The sequence below is a fragment of the Physeter macrocephalus genome, unplaced genomic scaffold (genome assembly GCF_002837175.3).
Source record: "Physeter macrocephalus isolate SW-GA unplaced genomic scaffold, ASM283717v5 random_396, whole genome shotgun sequence".
Taxonomy (NCBI): Eukaryota; Metazoa; Chordata; class Mammalia; order Artiodactyla; family Physeteridae; genus Physeter; species Physeter macrocephalus.
In genome coordinates, this window is record NW_021145682.1 from 5,277 (window position 1) to 11,414 (window position 6,138).

The 6,138-nt window shown below is 47.2% G+C and overlaps 1 long non-coding RNA gene across 1 annotated transcript in view; it reads right to left on the reverse strand.

Annotated features, from left to right (window-relative positions):
* Window positions 1–1,785: 1,785 nt before the first annotated feature.
* The window catches only part of LOC114485048 (uncharacterized), an 11,245-nt gene continuing 6,892 nt past the window's right edge, over window positions 1,786–6,138 (reverse strand). The window contains exon 3 of the long non-coding RNA XR_003678499.2: window positions 1,786–3,808. This is a non-coding gene — a long non-coding RNA (uncharacterized lncRNA). The remainder of the gene's footprint in view (window positions 3,809–6,138) is intronic.

Consider the following 6,138-nt stretch of genomic DNA (forward strand, 5'->3'; position numbering starts at 1 on the left):
AAATCTGGTACATGACTCCCACTCTCACCTTGCTTAAAATGGCTTTTAAGGTAAAGGCTAAACTAATATTACAATACTATGGCCACTTCTCAATTTTTATTATGGAAAAATTTCAAACACACACAAAAGTAGAACAAATAGTGTCATAAGTCCCTTGTACCCAGCAACCCCCCAGGCTGCTTAATCAGGCCTCTGAGCCCCTGCATCACCGAGTCCTCCCCCCTCTCTGCTCCCTTTTATACCAGCTTCTCTGTCAACTCCAGCTGCCCTGGCCTTCTTTCTCTTTTCTTAATAGGTAGGCTCCTTCCCATCTCAGGAATTCAATAAACTATTCTTTTCCTGGGGCACTCATTATTTGACCTTCACCTTCACCTCTTCTGCTCATACACAGGTCTCAGCTGAGATGTCACATCCTCTGGGAGGCCATCCCTGACGTCACAGCCTAGATCTCCTGTCACACACTTTCTTTCCCAGCACCTTCTCCTTTTCCTTCACTTATCACCGTTGGAATGAAACATTTCGTCTTTCCATGTTTCCCTCCCTCTCCAGGCTGTAAGCTCCATGAGGAAGAGTTCAGTAGGACTGACAGGCATGGAAAACACTACTGATAATGTACTATGAAAGATGCTGTAAGTAAGGGGTGCATATGGGAGCACAGAGGAAGTCCATTTAACCTTGGATAGTCCTCCCAGGTGAGGTGACATTCAAGTTGCATTTCAAAGGAAATTTATCTATTAGTTCATCAGGGAGAGGCCAGTATCCAGTATCCACGTGGGAAAGGCCTTCTAGGGAGAGGGAATGAAAAAAGGCAGAGAGGAAGGAACTTGCAGGATGTGTTCAGGCAACACAAGTAGATCAGTAGCTAGAGGAGGGGGCACTTGGGGTAGGGAATAAAAGGGTGGGGCATACAAGTCAGAGGGTAAGGCTAGAAAGGTGCATTGGCATCAGACTGTGAGACTTGTTAAGTGCCGTGCTGAGGAGCTTAGACTTTAAGACTGGCCGTGAGGATCAGCTCCATGCTCAATCCAATTAAACTAAAGTAATAGAACTTTATATAATTACTTAGAGGTTATCTACTTCAGCCATCTGCCTATTTCAGTTGAGAAACTAAGGCCTGACCACTGTCTTTGTCTTCCTTCTTCCCTTTTCTAAACTCATCAATAAGTTAAGCCCCATCGGACAGAAAATGATGGCAGATTTGCAGGAAGGCACTGGAAAGGGCAAGGAAGACTAAGGCGCCTCGCTTCTCAGAGAGTGAATGTGCGCGTGGCTACCCTCCTGGCCTTAGGAGGAACCCTCCCCAGAATTGGGAAACTCAGACATCCCAGTGTCTGGCTGATCCAAAACCCCAAATGTGCCACCTCCCTGGGCATGGTGATTGTCTGGCTTGTGGTGGCCTCCTGGGAGTGGGCCAAGGACACCGTGCAGAGCGCCAGGGAATTCCCGCTGGTGCACTTTCCACCCACTCAAGAGATGGTGGCAGCCAAGAGGCAATGCCGTGCCATTAAGGTGTTTGTCAAGAAGCTAAGTTGGGCTTTGTGGGCGATCCTGAGGGCCCTTTTTAGACTGGCTGTGAGTGGGAAAAGAAGAAAATTTAAAAAAACACAGCCTTTGGAGGCAAACCAGAGCTAGCGTGGAGGGTGTAGCATGGCAGAGAGAACCCTCCCTGGGAGGCAGGGACACTAGCCTCCATTTTCAGCTCCTCCACCAACTTGCTCTGTGACTTTGGATAAGTCATTTCTCCCTGAGTTTTATTTTTCTCTTCCGCGAAATAAGCGTGTTAAATTAGATGATCCCTAAGTATTTGTTGATGAGTGCATTTTCTAGATACCTCCATGGTTAGGCCTTCACGTTTGAAGTTTTAAAAAATTAGTTATAACTCAGGTGGGTTCAGCGGCGAGGCTGGGACCTCAGTTCTGTGGGTGGAGGAGGAAGCAGGGTTTTGGTGGGACAGGAGTTGGAGGGAACTGCCACAGTGATAAGGCTGATCTCTGAGGAGTCACCAAAGGACACAGTGATTCAGTCCAGCAGTAATGACCAAAGGTGATGGTCCATGTACTGCTGAAGAGTGTGGGAGAAAAATACAGACAATAACATTGTGAGAACGCTTACTATGTGCCAGGATCTGCTAAATGCTTTACATTCATCTATTAGCTTCTTACTGCTACTGAAACAAATTACCACAAGCTTTGGGGCCTATAACAATACAAATTTATTTTCTTACAGTTCTGAAATTTATTAGTTCTTATTTAATATTATCTTACAGTCTGAAGTTTGAAATGGGACTAAAGGGACTAAAATCAAGGTGTCAGCAGGGCTGCATTATTTCTTTTTCTTTTTTTTTTTTTTAATTTATTTATTTATTATTTTTGGCTGTGTTGGGTCTTCATTTCTGTGCGAGGGCTTTTTCCAGTTGCGGCAAGTGGGCGCCACTCTTCATCGTGTTGTGCGGGCCTCTCACTGTTGTGGCCTCTCTTGTTGCGGAGTACAGGCTCCAGACGCGCAGGCTCAGCAGTTGTGGCTCACGGGCCCAGTTGCTCCGTGGCATGTGGGATCTTCCCAGACCAGGGCTCGAACCCGTGTCCCCTGCATCGGCAGGCAGACTCTCAACCACTGCGCCACCAGGGAAGCCCTGCATTATTTCTTGAGGCTGCAGGGGAGAATTCATACCTTGCCTTTTCCAGCTTCTAGAGGCCACCCGCATTCCTTGGCTTGTGGCCCCCTTTTCGACAATGGCATTACTCTGACATCTGCTTCTGTCTTGACGTCTCCATCTCTGACTCTGATGTCCTGCCTCCCTCTTATAAGGACCGTTGTGATTACACTGAGCCCACCTGGATGAGCCAGGCTAATCTCCCCACCTGAAGATCCTTAACTTAATCATACCTGTAAAGTCTCCTCTGCCATGTAAGGCAACATAGCAGGTTTCGGGAATTAGGATGTGGACATCTCTGAAGGGCCATAATTTTAGCTATTACTGAATCTTACTGAATCATCATCTTACTGAATCCTCCTAACAACCCTTCTTTTAATATCCTCTATGTAACGGATGAATAAAAATGATGGCTTAAAGAAGTTAGGTCATTTGCCCAAGGACACTCAGCTGGAAGGAGCAGAGTTAAGTAATATTTGGCATGTGGTGGCATCTTGGTCCCAAGGGACCTGCCTTTTCAGATACAACCTCACTCAGCTCCCAGGTGTGCAGGGACTAGAGTCTCACTCTCTGAAGGACACTGAGAACCAGGCAGGGAACCTGAGGTCCTGAGAAACAGATTAGCGTCCTTACAATCTCAGTTTAGGACCTGAGTGCCAGCCAGGGAAACTGAGGCCAAAACCCACTTGTAAGGGCTGGCTGAGGAGACAGGTGGGTGAAGGACCCAGGCATGAGAGCAGAGCCGAGGCACAGAGGGCAGGGGCTGGCTTTTGAGCCAACTTTAATAGAAGGCTTTCCTAAATGGCAACATGCTTCCTGTCCTAGCAAATCAGAGGTGATACTGAACATAACATGCCCATTCTTCACGGCACAGGGTCATCACTCCCAGCCGTCCTTACTGCGGTGGTTCTCAAACTTTAGTAGGCAACAGAATCACTTTAGGTGCTCTCTTTTTAAAAACGCAGATTCCCAGTTCCCAGCCTCAGAGGGTCTGATTTTGTAGGTCTAAATTCACATTTGGGAATACGTACTTTTAACAAGTTCATTGGATGATGTGACGCTGACAGCCCATGATGCACAAGGACTGCCCAGTGAGAAACACAGCCTCAGTGTTTGGGGCTGCAGTGCAGTGAGGGCTTTAGAGTTGTTTGTCACCTATCAGGAAAATAACAGCCATTATTCTTGCTATCTTTTACTGAGCACTCAATACCACGTATTATGTTCTTTAATCTTTACAACCACGCCATGGGGCACATGCTAAGGACATTATGCAGATGGAGCTTGATGTGAGCAGTAGCGAGCCTGAATAATTCGCTGAGGGTTGTGTAACAAGTAAATGGGAGAGTTAGGATTTGAGCCCAGCACGGTGTGTCTCCAGAGCGTGTACTCTTTTTCTTTTTTTAAATTTATTTATTATTATTTTTTTGGCTGTGTTGGGTCTTTGTTGCTGCACCTGGGCTTTCTCTAGTTGTGGCGAGCAGGGGCCACTCTTCGTCGTGGTGTGCGGGCTCCTCATTGCTGTGGCTTCTCTTGTTGTGGAGCACGGGCTCTAGGCGCTGGGGCTTCAGTAGTTGTGGCACGTGGGCTTCAGTAGTTGTGGCTCACGGGCCCTAGAGCACAGGCTCAGTAGCTGGTGGTGCATGAACTTAGTTGCTCCGCGGCATGTGCGATCTTCCCGGACCAGGGCCCGAACCCATGTCCCCTGCATTGGCAGGTGGATTCCCAACCACTGTGCCACCAGGGAAGTCCCTAGAGCGTGTACTCTTAACCCTACCCTAAATGTCCTCTCAAGCTTCCTCGCTCCTCACTGCTCTCCACACCTCACTACCATTCATGTCCACCTGCTCAGATAAGGAAACCAGCTCTCTTTCTGAGCCCCATCCTAGGAGGCTATTGACTGAATGCCTAGTGCTTTCCCTAAATGCCTAGTGCAGAATCTAGGGTTGAAAGGACACTTAGAGAATATTCAAGGCAGCCCTATATGGGAATCCCTTTATAATAGTGGTTCTCAACATGGGACAGTTTTGCCCACCGTCGAGGGAACTCTTTGGCCAGTGGAGACATTTCTGGTTGTTACAGATGAGGGGGTGGTGCTGTTGGCATCGTGTTGTAGAAGCCAGGGATGTTGCTAAATGTCCTACGATGTACCGGACGGCCCTGCTACAACAGAATTATCTGGCCCAAAATACCAGTAGCGCCAGGATTGAGAAACTCTGTTCTACAGCAAATTTTGACCAGCAATCACTCATCCTCTCCCTGAGCACTTCAACTTGTTTTATTCAATAAAGCAGTATGTATGCTGGCCCTGTGCTAGGTGTGGGGATACAATAGTGAAGAAGACAAGACTATGGGCCCCGCCCTCGGGCATTGTGTAGTCAAGGAGAGGAGACAAGCAATCCCATTGCAACACTGTGTGATAAGAATCGTGGTAAGGAGAAAGGATGGGTACTGACCAGGGATGTAGAGGGAACTCCTGAGTTAAGGGGTCAAGGAAGGCTTCCCCAGAGAAAGAGAGAGGAGTGTGATCTAGACAGAAGGAACTATGTGTCAGGGTCTGGAAGAATTAGAACACACTAGAACACAGAGTGTTAGGTGGGGAGTGGTAAAGGAGGCTGCAGAGGTAGTCAGGGACCATATCATAAAGCCTCTTGGTTTTTTTAAAACCACTTTATTGAGGTATAATTGACATACAGAAAGCTGCACATATTTACTGCATACAACTTAATGAGTTTGGACCTAAGTATACACCTGTGAAACCATCACCACAATCTATGCCATAAACAAATCCATCCCCTCCAGAAGTTTCCTCCTGCCCTCTTTATTTCTACCATCATCATCATTATCACCACCACCATCATCATCACCTTGTGCTAAGAACTTAAGGTCTGCCCTTTTAGCAAATGTTTTAAGTGTTGATTATGGGCACACTATGCTGTAGAGTAGCTCTCCAGGACTTACTAATCTTGTGTAACTGAAATTTTGTACCCTTTGACTAATACCTCCTGTTTCCCCCTCCCTCAAAAGCTCTTGATGGGAAGACTTTGAAGCTGCCTCAGGGTATTTACACTTTCTGTTCCCTCTTCCTGGAACTCCCTCGCCTCCTTCAGGTCTCTTGCTCAGATGTGACTTCCTCAGAGACGTCCCCTGACCATCCTCAATAAAAAAGTTGTCCCATCACTCTCCATCTCCTTACCCTACTTTATTTTTCATAGCACTTATTGCAACATGGTTCATCCATTAGACTGTAGCTAGAAAGTAAGGAGAGTGTTTTTGTTCGATGTTCTATCCCAGAGCCTAGCCCACAGTGCCTGGACATCGTAGTAGGTCCTCAATAAATACTTATTGAATGAATAGACAGAAACAGATTCGATGTTTAGGAGGTAGAGCCAATAGTTCTTTGGGGGCTTCCCTGGTGGCGCAGTGGTTGAGAGTCCGCCTGCCGATGCAGGGGACACGGGTTCGTGCCCCGGTCCGGGAAGATCCCA